Consider the following 16,078-nt stretch of genomic DNA (forward strand, 5'->3'; position numbering starts at 1 on the left):
TTGTCCAGAGAAGACATATAAATGGCCAATATATACATGAAAAGATGCTCAACATCATTAGTCATTAGGAAAATGTAAGTCAAAATTACAGAGATACCAACCACAGCCTCCTGGGAGCTATGCTAGAAATGACAGGACATGGTGAAATTGGAATCCTCATGGACTGCTGGTGGGAATGTATAATAATTAGGCCACTTTGGAAAACAGTTTGTCATTTCTTTAAAAAAAATTAACTATAGAGTTACTATTATATGGCAACTCCACTCCTAGGTGTATATATACTCAAGAGAATTAAAAACACACGCCCACACAAAAACTTGTACATAAATGTTTTAGGAGCATTATTCATAATAGTCAAGAAGTGGAAACAACCCAAATATCCAACTTCTGCATAGATAAAAAAGTGTGGCATTTCCATCCAATGGAAATTATTCAACTAGAGAAAGGAATGAAGTGCTATAGCTGCTACAACATGGATGAACCTTGAAAACAAGCTAAGCAAAGAAGCCAGACACAAAAGGCTACATGTTATATGATTCATTTATATGAAATCTCCAGAATAGGAACATTTGTAGACAGAAAATGGTTGCCAGGGTAAAGGGAGAATGGGAAGTGACTGCTACTTGGTTTGGGGTTTCTTTTTGGTGTGATGGGAATGTTCTGGAATTATTTAGTAGTGATAGTTTCATAATCTTGTGAATATACTGAAAACACTGAATTGAATCTTATGGTTTGTGAATTATATTTCACGAAAAAAGTTTCTTACATAAGGTTCTGTGTAGGCAAGTTGGGATAGTAGAAAGAATGCAGCAGAACTTGAGAATTACTAGTAGATCTGGCTTAGAATCCAGGCTTTGGGAGCGTTTTAACCTATCTGAACTCTAGTTTCCACTTCTGAAAATTGGGGCATTAACAGCAATCTTACATTGTTTTATGTATATTAAGTGAGAAATATTTGTTAGCTGGTTTGGGGGATGGGGTGGGTTGGACATATAGTAGGTTTATAACACATGTTAATTAATTTTTTCCTTCTATCCTTTCCTCCTTACCTTTCTCCCTTCCTTCCTTTCTTAGTTTGTACCAGGTTCTAATAGAATCCTGAGGTCAATGACCACTGGTGGATCCAGGGATCCAGGTGTCAAAGGTGTGAGGGTTGCAACATGGCCTCCATGGGGACAAGTACACGGGCTTTAGCAGGGAGAAGCCTCTGTCTGAATCCCACCCCTCATGCTGTGACCTGGACTGTGCTTAACTAGTCTGAGCCTCAGTTTTTGTATTCATCTTAAAAAAGTAATAATGCCAGCATTGCGGGATTGTGTCCAGGTTTAAGTGATAACGCAGGTGACAGTAATTGGTGGTTCCTACCCACCAACGGTGGGACGCGGTGCAACTCTAGGAGGACGGGCCTGGAGAGTGTTCACGTTCATTCGTTTGCCCAGAGTGGATTCTTAAGTCAACATGTGTGGATTTCGGGACTGACTAGGTTGTACCCTTCAGCTCTGCGGTTCAGAGCTGAACCTTAATGTGGATCCTTATGTTTTAGAGGATAATCTAGTGGTCAGCTTTTTAGAAGATGTGCATCGTCCTTCTCATTCCCTGAGGTCTTATACATTCTCAGAGAGATAACATGCTATTGCATGTGTAAGAGTTTTCAAGTTGAACTGGCCCTAAGAGATCATTTTAAATGGAACTGAACACAGAAAGATTAAACTTGCCTAAGGCTATAGACCAGTGGTTCTCAACCTTCTGGCTCTTTAAATACAGTTCCTCATGTTGTGACCCAACCATAAAATTATTTTCGTTGCTACTTTATAACTGTAATGTTGCTACTGTTATGAATCGTAATGTAAATATCTGATATGCAGGATGGTCTTAGGCGACCCCTGTGAAAGGGTCATTCGACCGCCAAAGGGGTCGCGACCCACAGGTTGAGAACCGCTGCTATAGACCCACTTAGTGGCATGTGCAGGGCTAGCCCCTACCTCCCGCCTCCTGCCTCCTGGCTGGGTATGTCCTCCACTGTACAGTTCTACTATTTAGTTAATACACACCAGCTCGACGTAGCATTTTATTTTATTATTTATTATTATTTTGTTTTCAACGTAGTATTTTAGATTCAAGTGAGTCAAAGTCAAGATATGGTACATGTTAATTTTAATAGGCCATATGTATACTTCATAGTACATTTGGGACTCTTGCCTAGTCAATATGCATTTTATAGAACGTGGGGAGAAGTTTACTATCGCAATAGTTATATCTTTGCTCAGGACTTTTTGCTGATCGTGTCTGTGACTGCATTGGATCCTAAATTGTGTCAGGGCCACAGTCAGGATGGCACAGTGCTTCGCCCCCAGGGCCTTGTTTGAATGCAGTGGTCAGTGGGCTTGGCCTGGGGGCACTGAGTGAGCTGCTCGGGGGTCCACAGCTTTAGGGAAGAACAACCCCTGCTTTACAGGCCATTGTTACCAGACTCCAGCCTGTGAGAGTCTTCATCAACCGCTCACAGGTCTGCATGGAATGAGAACAAATGGAGAGATTCTAAAAAAGAAAGCAAACATTTATCCAGTTTAAATGCCTGCCTTTTATTCTGATAGTACAGCTTTTTGAAAATTTATTTGTAACATATCCTTTCTATTAGGAAGTTATGGTCATTGTAGATTATAGATAGTAGATTCCTCCCAGCTGTTAATTTTTTAATGTCATCATTTGGGAAAACGAAACACTGACACCCTCTGGTTTACTTTCTATCCAAACTCCTAGAAACGCCTTGCGTGGTGTGGCAGGAAGCAGGGTTTGCTAGTGGTTAAGTAGAGCTGGAGAGCTGACGCAGGAAGCCAGTTCAAGACCCCTTCATAATTGAGTGGGAGGTTGGATCTCTTAGCTCTCCTTCCAAAGTTAGCATCCATGGTCCCCCGCAAATTGGAAATTGATTCCATTCATTTTTAGGCAGAAACAAAAGTGTTGAAGGCACTTGGGGGTTTAGCAGAGAGTATTAGTAGGTGAGGAAGGGAAGTCAGGGTTCAGAGCTTCCCAATCCCCACATAGAAGAGGAACTAGAAAAGGCACCCTGAGCAGAGGGAGGAGGGAGGTTGGACACCCTCTTCATGGGACCAGCCAGCCTGGGTTCCTTCCTGGAGAGGCAAGCACTCCCTGCCTGAGTGGAAGTGCATTGCAGGTGCCCGAGGAGAGCATAGCAAGCCTGGTCACTTACCTCTGCAAAGAGTGGCTCTCCTTAGTTCCTGTTAGCTACACTCTAAAATTTCTTTGGAGGACATACTATTTGATCAAGCCATTCAAATGCATTGTCCCTACCATTTAACCAGACAATTCAACAGTGAACAAATATGGTGCAGTTTAACTAGCTGGGCGTGAATGGGAACTCCTAGGATTAGTGGCTATCAGTGTGTGCTCTGACCAGAATGTGATGGAGACACCGCTCTACGGACAAAGTCAAGGAAATTGCCACTCATGGGAATTCCCTTACATCCAATTCTTAAAGTGTATTGGTTTTCTAATGTCCTGCCTTAGTCACATGGGTCTTCAGGTAGCTTCCAGAAGTACAGGAGTTGGAAAGTAAGACATTAAGGATATAGGGAAAATAAGGATAGAAAGACTAAGGCAGCGGTTCTCAACCTGTGGGTCGCGACCCCTTTGGGGATCGAACGACCCTTTCACAGGGGTCGCCTAAGACCATCGGAAAACACATATATAATTACATACTGTTTTTGTGATGAATCACTATGCTTTAATTATGTTCAACTTGTAACAATGAAATTGGGGGTCACCACAACACGAGGAACTGTATTAAAGGGTCGCGGCGTTAGGAAGGTCGAGAACCACTGGACTAAGGTAAGATGAGGGCAGCAGGTTCATTATTTCAGAAATGTTTGTTGAGTGTCTCTGCGGGTTTGGTACTGCTGTGGGCATGGGGAGGAGGAGACCAACCCCTGACGCCATGGGGCCATGACGTGCTACTGTAGTGAACACTTTCCCGGGGTGATCTAATATGTTACAGCAAGGCTACAAACACAAACTGAATCCAGCCCATGCCTTTCCCTTTTCAGTATCATTCCATTAGTTGAGTCACAGGAACATCCTTCAATTCATGTAATTCCCTTAAATGCTACTCACTTTAGCCTTCAGTTGCAAACTATGATTTTTTTCCCTTTGTACTGATCTGACACTATGTAGTAGCACTTAAATATCATTACTGTATACAACAGCATCTTATCATTCCTAAAAATAAAACAAATGACAGCGCCTACTCTCCTGGTGACAAGTAGGCTTTAGTCCTGGCCTTGTGTACAAATTTTGTCACTAATGTAACTTGTTATTGATATGTCAACTTCTGAATTATTTGAGGTGCTCTTTCCTAAATTTGAAAAGCACCGACTTGTGCCTCATTCTATGAACATATCCTTCATTTGAGGATTATCACTTCAAAGATTAAAAAAAGAAAACAACATGAGAAGCCCATTTTTAAATGGTCATTGAAATTAAAACATAAAATCTAAAAATTCCTAATGGGACTTGTGGATCCTAAGAATACAATAGATGCCATTTGGAGATATACTGATTTAGTTATAAGTTATTAGTTATTAGTGATTAATATACAATTAGTGTATTTAAAGAACTGGTTCAAATATTACTGTTTTGTTTTTGGCATTAATAAAGTTATGGGAAAGATAGTATAGTACTTATGTCATGAATAAGTACTTAAAAAATTACAATATGTACTTTCAAGCCAGAGATTCTGATCAGTCCTTGTGCAGTGGGGCCCAGACATCGGCATTTTGAAGGCTCTGCAGGTCTTCTCAGGGGCAGCCAGGGGTGAGAACTGCTCTGCTGGACGGGGTGGAGAAAACAAAACCCAGTCAGACATTTACGATGCTCTCAAAGGCCTGGGACAAGTGAGGACAGGAAAAGGGGAGACTATTTCTGAGCCCTGTAGAGCCCAACCTTGCTAGATAGGTGCTTTCTAGCTGTATTTACTTCTCACAACAATCCTGAGCTGGGCACTGCCACCCATTGTACAGAACCTGAGGCCCAGTGACATGAAGTAGAGAAATTGAGATTTATGTCTGCTCCCTGCTGTTAACAGCAATGATTTTAGGCCTATGAGCTGGGATTTGAACCCAGTCCTATCCTGTATTGGCCATGGGCTACCTCCAGCCTATGACATAGTCCTACAAAAACTCTATAGGCAGGAAGTGATTGGTTCAGGCAGAACAGGAACATTATCTTGATTTCCTGCTATTGGTGCCCTGGGGCTTTGACTTTATAAGTAGTTTCAGGATCTCTCATATTTATTAACTATCTCTCTCTAGATAAAAGCCCAGTGACCGAATGGTGGAATGACCGGAACGACCGGTCACTGTGATGCACACTGCGGCGGCCAACAGGCCCAATCAGGCCCCAATCAGCCCCACCCAACTTCCTGTGGCCCCTCTTCCAGGCTGGCCCTGCCCCCAGTTGGGCCCCCCACCCCATGGCCAACAGGCCCAATCAGGCCCCAATCAGCCCCGCCCAACTTCCCGTGGCCCCTCTCCCAGGCTGGCCCTGCCCCCAGTTGGGCCCCCCACCCCATTGGGGGTGGGCCAGCCGGCCAACTGCCTGCAGCCTTTCTCCCCCTGCTGGCCCCACCCCCAATCGGCCCCCATCGGGGTGTGCCAGCTGGACCCCACGAATTTGTACACCAGGCTTCTAGTAAGTAATAAGAGTGCTGTTCTATTGTAAGTAGAAATAAGCTTTCTTGCTGTTTTACTTTCAGGAAATAAGCACTATTAGTTTTACTTGGTTACTCTAGAGCTGTGGTCAGCAAACTGTGGCTCGCGAGCCACATGTGGCTCTTTGGCCCCTTGAGTGTGGCTCTTCCACAAAATACCACGTGCAGGCGCGCACGTACAGTGCGATTGAAACTTCGTGGCCCGTGTGCAGAAGTTGGTTTTCGGCCTGGGCGAGTCTATTTTGAAGAAGTACTGTTGATATTTGGCTCTCTTGACTAATGAGTTTGCTGACCACTGCTAGAGCAATAGATCCCAAATGAGGGTGATTGGCTACCCAGGGATGTCTGGAGGAATTTTTGACTGTCACACTGGTGGGGGTTCAGTAGTGAGTAGAGACAAGGGGTCAAACACCCTACAAGGCATAGGACTGCCCCTGCAACACAGAATTATCCAGCCCCAAATGTCTATGGGGCCGAGGTTGTCAAACCCTGCTCTAGAGGAAAGGAATTGAATTATCTGGTGTATGGAACATTACTGGTTTTAATAACAACCAATAAATAGCATTTATTAAACATCCATGGTGTTTAGAACCTTCAGTTGGCCAGTCAGCATTTGTGTTGTTGGTGTCACTCCCAAAGCACCATTGAAAATGATTTTGAACCTCAGGAAGCTTACACTCCAGCATAAAAGTTGAGCAGCTGTGAAAAGGGAAAAGTCATACTTGGTGCAGTGAGGAGAAGATAAGCACAGAGGCAAGGAAGCTGGCCCCTTCTGTGGTGCTTGAGAGCAGGATCTCTGACATCAGGAAGAAAGATCTGTGATTGTCCTGCTTCTCTATCTGCTACCCAGGTGCCCTCAGACCAGCATGGAACTGCTCTATTCCCTCGTCCATACGATGGGGATAATGTTAGCACCCACCTCAAAAGTTTGTTGGAAGCTTTTAATGAAATAGTACAAATAAGATACGATGCCCAACATAGAGTAAGCACTCAATAAGTGCTTGTCTTTCTTGTTGTTGTTATCACTGGAGCGATCCCACCGAGGTGCTGCCTGGGAGCTGCCCACACCTCCTCCGGAGGGGAATTGCAAGATGCCCAGGCTTCTCCCATCCTTGAGCAATGCAAGGTGAGTCACGGCTACAAGCGCCTCACTCCGGCTCCAGGACGGCATGTCCAACTGGTAATGAGCCTCCATTGCAGCTGGGTTGGGGTGGAGCTGGGAGTGGTTGGCTAAGGGGAGGTGGGAAAAGAGGAGAGCCAATTTCTTTTTCTTGTGAATCTTTGTAAACTGAAGGCCTTTAGTGCAGTCTACAGAGCAGGTGTGTGAGTCCCCATTTGGAAGGTCCAGTGTCCTCTGCCCAGCCCCTTCCCCAGGCAGGAAGTATGCTCTCCTGCTCCTACAACCAGTTAGGGGAGGTGAGAGGTTGGCTTGGCCCCCAGAGATTCAGCTGAAGAGAGAGGGTGGGGTGTTCTTGCCCTGGACACCTACCAGATTCTCTGCAAATGAGGTCATTCTGGTTCTTCATGGTTGTCTGATATGGAGTTTATCAGAAAAGGGCGCCCTATCTTTACCCTTTGTTAACCATACCATAGCTGCCCTTTTCTGTGCTTTGTCAACACTAGATGGTATTTTTAGTTTTCTGTCCCTGGTATTATTCCAACCCTATGTCCTTGTGCCTTCCTTTAGAGCAGTCTTCCAGCCTACGAGCCCAGAGGGAGGTGTGCAGGGGAGGCCATATTCGGACGCACGCAACTATGGGGCCTTTAGCTACCTGTACAGTCCCCCCTGTTTGCTGCTGTCGCAGAATGTTCCCTTCGCTCTGTGGGCTCCTGAGCTTTCCTGGGCTGGTCTCATGCCCCTGCCTCTTAACTCTTGTTGGCTGCCTTCTGTATTTCAGGTGGTAGGGGAAGGCTGCTGGAGGGTGGGCGGGAGAAGGTAGGGACCTCCAGGACTTGGCAGCTCTCATTCACACAGGTCCATGTTTACTGCTCCTCTAATATCCTTCGGCTATTCCTTGTTGGTCTCTACTAGGTACTTCCTGGAGGCTTGTTTCTAGGGGAGGAATATGTGCAGGTCTCAGAAAATAGTGAGAAGCAGAGTGTGAGGGTTTTGGGGACATTGGCTGCTTCAGACCCAGCATCTGGATTTAGCTCAGGCCTGGTACTGCCAGCAGGTTTTCATATCAGGGCTCTGCTTAGAACCAACAGTGCCCGGGCTCCAAGCCCATACTCTTCTGCCCCCAGCATCGTCCCCACCTCCATTTCCCTAGATTGCTCACACACACATCACCCTTAGGCTGGTGCCCTGACATGTCATTCTTATCTCCATCTCCACGCCTAGCCTGTTTCCCAGGTTATACTTGAAAGATTACAAGCCTTAGTGCTGGTTTCATGCAGCTGCTTTTCCATCTACTAGTGTAACCTGTTATCTGAGTGAGCTTTTTCATTTAAAATACTTGCCTTGTAGCCCACTGGGACAATCAATTCAGTAATTACTTTTTGAGTACCTAATATGTGTTAGGCACTGTGCTCAGCATGGGGGGAGGGCACGTATGGACAGAGCACAAAGATTCCTGCTTTTGAATTTGGTTAAAGTTTTGGGAAGTTAAATGTAGGTCATTTCAAAATAATGGTAAATGCTAAGATAAAGGTGAACACTGGTGTCTTAGGAATACAAAGGAAGGGCAGGAATGCTTTTTGTAGTAAATGGTGGATGAGCTGTTCTGAAGGCTGGGGGAGGTGACCCATACCAATGTGGGGAGGTCGGGGGGCTCTTCCTGGACGAGAGCAGTGTGGAGGTATGAAAGTGCATGATGTGAGCAGGGCATAGCTAAAATGTAATGTTCAAGACAAGGGAAGATGGGCTGAAGCTGAAGAGTGACTAGGAAGGCCTTGTAGAGTTTGCCTGCCAAGAATTTAAAACTGTCTTACACGCAACCGGGCTTTCAAGCAGAAGATTGACATGCCAAATCTGGGTTTAGATGAATCACTTTAGTGATTATGTGGGGAGTAGATATGAGAGAGAAAAATTAGGAGTCCAATTAGGAAGCTCTTGCAATAGTCCAGGTGGGTGATGATGAATTATCACAAAATAGTCAGCAGGTGTAGGGTTAGAAGGGAGTGAAAAGATTTTAAAAATGAGGGCAGTAAAAAGAGCCAATCCTAGAGGTAGATTGAAGGAGAGGGTGGAGTTAAGGATGACTTCAGGTGTCTGACTTGCCTGGGTGGGTGGATGATGGTGCCGGTGATTAACATGGGGAACACAGGAGGAGCAAGTTTGGGGCAAGGGTGGAGATGACGAGTTCAGTTTTAGACAGGTATAGTGTGAGGTGCCTGGGTACTGTGCTAAAGGAGATGTCTAGCATGCAGTTGTATACACAACTCTGATGTTCAGGAAGGAGTCCAGGCTAGAGGATAAGCTTGTTAGTTGTCAGAATATAGGTGAAAGTGAACACTTCAATAGCAGATGCTTTTGCCCAGGAACCCCATGTGGAATGTGAAAAGCAGTAGTTTAAGGACTGATTGATAGGGAACAACTATGAGTAAGTGGTGCATGGAAGAGGAGTCAAGGTGGAGACCACACTGACCTAAAGAGGGTGGCATTACAGTCACGGGGGAGTAGACAGTTTCAAGAAAGAGAGAGTGAGGAATAGGATCAAATGCAACAGAAAAAAAGGATAGAAAATTATCCACTGAATTTGGCAATGGGAAGGTATTGATGATTCTTGACGGAGGGATGGGAATAGGGGAGTCAGAATGCAGTGGATTGGATTAGGAAGGAGAAGGTGAGGCAGTGGGGAGGGCAGGTATAGGTTTTAGTAGAGAAGAAAGAAGGAAGATAAGGTGGGACTGGGAGGACCAGGAAGGAAGGTTTTTGTGTGTTTTTAAATGTTGCAAAACTTGAGCTTACTTACTAGTATAGGCTTAAGCGGTAAGGTTATAGGATAAAGAGTGAAAACTGGCAAAGACAAGTTGCAAAGATGGAGAACACAGATGGAGGGGCTTGCCAGGGGTAGGAAGAAGGCCTTCTTCCTGGGAGACTGGGGAGAAGGAAATAGGAGGAGCCAAAGATTGCCAGGTGTTGTAGGGGGCGGGCCCAGAAAGTTAAGGTAGTTCTCATTTTATGGGTTCAATTTTCTCATTGAAATAGGAAGAGAAGTTGTCTGCTGAGTTGGAAGGGCTTTGAGTTGGGGGAGAGGGGTGCTAAAGAAGGCTGTGGAGATTGGAAGGCTTCCTGAGGAGATGGGAGCGGTGGCCTACAGGTTCCTTGATGTGCAGCACTCACATGCAGAGGAGTCTGGAGACCGTGGTGCCAGCATAGAATTACATGCTTTTCTTCAGCAGCACTCAGGGCCTGGGCAGAGGTGGGAGAAAGTGGATCGTGGATCATGGAATTCATTAGGGTTGGATTTTCCCAGAAAATGAGATTGAAGGTAGATGCTTGTAAGAGAATGGTTCAGGTGGTCAACTGTGTGGTCTAAGCTGGGCAGGCAGAAAATGAAGGGCTCGGGGATGGGGTTCCATGATGCCAAGGAGCAGATGTGGCAGGAGTGAGTGCAGGAGAGGGATGCACTGGAGTGGATCGCTGCTTGGGACTGGGCTGCTGGGGTTTGAGATTTCTGATGAGGGGCAGTTCTGACAAGGTTCCTGGATGTGAGGGAATCGGAAGGGAGTGGAGATGAAGACCACTGGATTGAGAAGGTTGTGAGCTGTGAGGCTCCAGTGTTGGACAAGTTATGGGCATCCTGGTCACACAGCAAGATGGCGACTGTAGGGGAGAGGAAAGCTATCAGTCTTCAGGGACGAGGTTGGAAGTTGGTCTTTGTGAGGGACGTTAGTGGTTGATACAATCACTTGGCTAAGGCTCAGAACAGTGGCGGCTTTTACAGGAAGGAGAAGAGTAAAGGTTTGGAAATGGCACTGGGAGTGAAGATAGCAACAACCTCTCTTTGACCTGTTGGCAGGGGGAGTGGGAGGTTGAGCAATGTCCATGGAAGGTTACCAGGAAGTGGTCAGGCTGCAATTTGTATAGTTCCTGCACTGTCTGAGGAGGGAAGGGGCTGAAATCTGAGCTTTCCCCACATTTGGGTCCTTAGGAACTGGATTGTCGGGGGCAGGGGGGGCACTTTTAGCCGATGTGATCTCCCATCCAGAAGGGCCACCTTTCTCTAATTTACAGAGGCACTGTAGAGGCCAGTGGTGGCCTGGGGAGTGGTACCCTCTGCAGAGCTGAGTGCAGGAAAAGGGTCAAAGATATTAGGGGAGCCAGGCTGGTGGGGCTTAGTGGTTGAGCGTGGAACCATGAACCATGAGGTCATGGTTTGATTCTGGGTCGGACATATGCCCGGGTTCCGGGCTTGATCCCCGATCATGCAGGAGATATCCAATCAATGATTCTCTCATCATTGATGTTTCTATCCCTCTCTCCCTCTCCCTTCCCCTCTGAAATCTCTAATGCGAAGGGCTCTCTCTCTCTCTCTCTCTCTCTCTATATATATATATAGAGAGAGAGATAGATATTAGGGGAGTTTATGACACAGTGGGGGCCTCAAGTGACACAGCAGGAAGGTTGGTGAGAGAGAAACAGGGGGAGCAGTACTGAAGTGTGTGGAGGAGGAATGACTGGAGGGGAAGTCATTGTCCACAGACACTGTGGATGGTGGGCTCCGAGGCTGATTCTAAAGGTATGAAGGGAAGCCTCTAGCTCCCAGGGCCAGGCGGGAGCTGCATAGAGACCCCATTTGGGTGGACTATGGTGGTCCTTGGATATCTGCATCACTCTCACAGGATGCTTATTAAAAATGCCTGTTCCTGGACCCCACTCCAGATCTAAGGAAATGCACTTCTGGGTGACATTAGTCAGATCCATGGTGATTCTTATGGACCCTGAAGTCTGGGAATGTCTGCCTGGGAGTCTTGGTGGTCTTGGGCATGTAGTTGGTGATGTCCAATGAGGTGACATAGATACAGAATCCAACATAGGGTCTGCCTGGTTGATGATTAGTTGCTATACACACTGCATTCCCTTGATCATACCAGTGACATATAGGAGGGTGTATAGGTGCAGGCACAGTCTGTTACCAGTGTAAACCAAAATTAATTTTAGACTGTATTAGAGAATAAAAAATATTTGAGCACAAAGGAGCTGCTGGCCTGGAGACACAGAGTCAGGTAGCAATTTAAATTGCGTTCCACTGAGACAAAGGGGAGGTGCCTTTTATAGCAAAAGTTCCCGCCAGGTTCTCAATGAGATCTGTTTTCTGTAAATGAGGTGTCCAAATTGTGCAGTTCTGATGGCACGGGGCAGGTCTCAGTCCATTGGTAGAAAGACAAAACCAGGGCTGCCCTGCAGTGGTTGACTCAGACAGCGTAAACAGTGGGGCATAAAGAGGAGTTCAGTCTGAAGTTCTTCCTGGTATACAGAGTATGTCAGGAGCCCCTGTCAGCAAATGGCCACTAGGCTCTTATTATTTATAAAACTTGGGCCCTCAGTTGACCATAGGGCCTCATCTCAACAGATAAATTCCTTCTTGGGGTCCACATTAATGAATCTTTCTTCTCGGGATCCACATGCTGTCCCAGAAGGTGGGGCAAATATGACGTCACTTTTCCCCTTACAATACCTCTCAGTCATGCTTCTGGGAATCCCCTTGTTGCTCTGGTCTCTCCTCTCGCCTTTCGCAAGCCTTGTAGTCTTTCCAACTGCCAGTCTCTCAGGGCCCTGTGCGTGTTTGAGGGCCAGGTTCATCCTTGCGGCATGTGTAGCACCTGGACAGATAGCACTGACTGCCTCTCCTCACCCCCTTCAGTATTTTGCTAACAATTTACCTCTTCTCTGTGTCTCATTGAAGGCTCTTAAGAAGTGGGTAGAGGGAAAAAGGAAAGAAAGGGGTGGATGAAGGGACAAGGCCCCTGCCCACCTTGTCCCCTAAATCTTACTCATACTTTAGGCTGGTTCATGTCCCACCTTTGGCAGCCAACCCCTCCAGCCCACACCAATTGGAAACTCTTTTGAAATTTGAATTAATTCAACTCACATTCAAAATCAGAATTTGAATGAAGCAAATGTGTATTTAGCTGAGCTGGCCCTAGATGCTTTGGGCTATACAGATAAAATATGTCAATGAATCGTAAAGGGAAAACTCAGGCCACATTCCTTCATGGTATCAATCATGGTATCAATCTTCAGCAGACAATCATGAGGTGTGCAGGTCCCGGAGGGCAGGAAGTCCATGCGAATGTCAGTAAGGTATGAGAACGAGTAACAAGCAAATAACCCCCAAAGCCTTGACCCCCTTTAGGTGTTCAGCCATGTAAATGAAGTGACATGAAATCCTAGGGCTCGGGCAGTTGAAGGGAGTGTGGTGGTGGTTTAAGGAAACCAATGTTAATGTTGTTAATGCTAATTTAATGGAGACTCCTAAAACCTGCATTTGAGTGCCCACCTGTGGTTCTGATGCTCTCAGGCATGCAGTGGACTAATTTGGGGGTGGGGTGGGAGTGGGTAGAGGACATGGCAACCTGCCACCATTTTACAACACTGAGTGACTGTGAAAAAATCATGAAGTCATTGGCCTTTACATGATGGGACAAGAGTCTGAGTAAGACACCATCCTGTTCTTTGGGGCTCTCAGGTGACCTGGAAGAGAGGCATGTTTAAGGTTGACTCACAAAGCCAAAATGGAGATAAGAAAGGCAGTTCCATGAAAGAACAGGGAAGGGAGAAATTAAGTTCAAAACACCTTCTTGGCATTGGTTTTCCCCTCCCCAACTAGACTGCAAGTTTTTGGAGGATAAATATTGTACCTTCCCCGCCCCCACCCCCCTTTTTTTCTGTCATGATACTTAAGATGCCTGCTGTTGAGCATAGAGTAGGTGCTCAATATTTGTTCACTCTTACTAATTTTAATGCCTGCAGGGCTATAACATACTCTGTGTATATTAGGTACTTGGTTTTTGTTAAATGAATAAAATTAATTTTCTCTTTCTTTCATTCCAATACTTTATTTCTCTCATATCTCCCAAGGATTTGTATAAGAAATTTTTATTAGAATGAATCATGTGATGATCCATGACATTAGAAAGAAGTTTAACTTTATAGACAAGAAATTTCACTTACAAAATCAGCAAAGATGAATAAAAATAAGGTAATTCCCAATGTTAATGAGGTCACAAGTAAGTGTAACATTTATAAACTGTTAAAGGGTGAAGAATAGTTCAATTTTGGGGGAAGGCAACCTGATACCATTTGTTAATAGCTTTAAGAATGCACATATCCTTTGACCTAGATATTCGACTTCTGTGAATTTACCCTAAGGAAACAATTATGACTGAGTGGAAAGAATGACATGGGAGGAAGATAATCATAGCATTGTCCATGGCAGTGACAATGGAAAATATCTTCAATGCTAGCAGTGAGGGACTGTGTGTTGAGTATCTTGAAGCAACTTAGATAATGTGGTAGAAAAGTATTTGAAAAATGGGAACATGTTAAAGGTGAATTAAGTGAAAAAGGAATTAATTACACACAAAATAAAGCAGCTTAGAAAGCTAGTTGGGTAGGAATTCTGGAATTTTTTCCCCTTTGCTTTTCTTTTCTGTAAAATGGGGACATTGCTACATGCCCTGCAGGGATTGGTCATATGTAGTCAGAGCACTTGGTTCTGAGCCTGATGTGTAATAGATGCTCAGTTAGTAGTGGATATTATTACCCAATTTCTTTAAAAAGGAAAAGACGTATGTATATTTGCACAGTAAAAGAAAGACTAGTAGAAATTACAGCAAAATATTAGCAACTAGTTTCTAACTAGTGATATTGTAATGATTTTTCCCCCTTCTTTGTGATTTTCCCTTTTGACAAATTTTCTACAATGAACACTATAAAAATGATATTAATATTACTCAGAAACAAAGTACTTAGAAAAGAAATGTTCCTGGGCTTGTATTAAAAATAAAAGAATTAAAGAAATGAATTACTAATTCTTGTGTGTCAGAATTATAAGAAACCTTAAGGATTATTTGTTTAACCTCCTTTTATAGTTCAGGAAACTGAGGCACTGAGAGAGAAAGTGACTTGCCTAAGCTTATACATAAATTACTCACATGTTACACATTTCCAGAGCCAGTGCCTTTTCAACCACACTAGTCTGCCTTTGAGGACATGGGGCTCAAAAAGAGGGGCTCCTTTAGGTCTGGATGTGCCTAAAACCACTGGAGTCACCAGATGTAGGGAGCGGCTCTAGGATAAAGCCTCAGGCTGACCTGTGGCAGGGCCACAAACAAGACCCAGCCTGGAGGGCAGAGCTCTCCTAGCATAATTAAGCCTGACCTTGTAGCCCTCCTTAATTCCATCCTAAGTAGCTAATGGGCTGTGGGAGGTGCAGCAAGTGTTGCCAAAACAAGAACATTTGTATACATGTTAATCTACCCTTGTTTTAATCTGACTATAAAATAAAGCATGGGCTTGTAGGCTGGGTCTTTTGTGTCCTCATCCAGGCATGGGAGATCCACCAAGCCCCAGCTGTATTCTCTTGTCTGTCTTTTCTTCAATCCTTCACCACCCCTCCTCAGGTTCACCCTTGGCCATGCTGGTGTGGCACAACCAGTAGAACCCCAACTCTCCTAAATTCCCCCCAAGCTCCCAGGGGAAGTCTTCTGTTTCCTTTCCTCTCCCCAGGCAGGATAGTGTCAGACAGAATCCACTACTGGAATTTACTCCTTTCTGCCATATAAGTTTGAATAAGTTCTTTCTCCAAATTCTATTTCTTAATTCATTAAATGGAGACAGAAATAATTTGCATAATTTCCAGCCCAGCTCTGTCTCCTGGGTGCCAGAACCATCTATTCATCTACATGTGGATATCTCACAGGCACCTCCAATCCCACATGTCGAACATGGATTTATTGTTTTCCCTCCCAAGCCCGTTTCTCTTCCTGTATTTTACCTTGGAAAATGGCAGTAGTAGTGGTGAATGTGGGACCTTGGTTCTTGAGTTTGGTTAAGAAATAATTCAGTGCGCGCTTTAGAAGCACATATACTAAAATTGGAATGATAGAAAAGACTAGCATGGTCCCTTACAAGGATGGCACACAAATTCATGAAGCATTCTGTGCTGAGCCAGCTCAGCCAAGGGTGCAAAAGCCTGAGTGAGGGCGACAAAAGGGTGAAGAAATGATAGACAAAGAGAATAAGCTGGGTCTAGGTGGATCTTCCTGTGCCTGGCTGAGGCCACAGAGAGAGATCCAGAGGCAAGCTGAGCCTTTATTTTATAGCCAGAGGTAAACAAGGTAGTGGTCACCACAGTTACAATGTTCTTGTGAGTTTCTCTTGTTTTGGCAGCACTTGCTACATCT

The 16,078-nt window shown here is 45.0% G+C and overlaps 1 long non-coding RNA gene across 2 annotated transcripts in view; it reads right to left on the minus strand.

Annotated features, from left to right (window-relative positions):
* Positions 1-1,994: 1,994 nt before the first annotated feature.
* LOC106726110 overlaps positions 1,995-16,078 on the minus strand; it is a 16,644-nt gene continuing 2,560 nt past the window's right edge. Inside the window, exons 2-3 of one of the 2 annotated variants that reach the window (XR_001362125.1) lie at positions 4,738-4,842; positions 1,995-2,538 (exon numbers count right to left, since the gene is read on the minus strand). This is a non-coding gene — a long non-coding RNA (uncharacterized LOC106726110). Of the gene's footprint in view, positions 2,539-4,737; positions 4,846-16,078 lie in introns of both variants that reach the window. The other variant, XR_001362129.1, reaches the window with a different exon arrangement.

This window comes from Myotis brandtii, unplaced genomic scaffold (genome assembly GCF_000412655.1).
Source record: "Myotis brandtii unplaced genomic scaffold, ASM41265v1 scaffold105, whole genome shotgun sequence".
NCBI classification, from domain to species: Eukaryota; Metazoa; Chordata; class Mammalia; order Chiroptera; family Vespertilionidae; genus Myotis; species Myotis brandtii.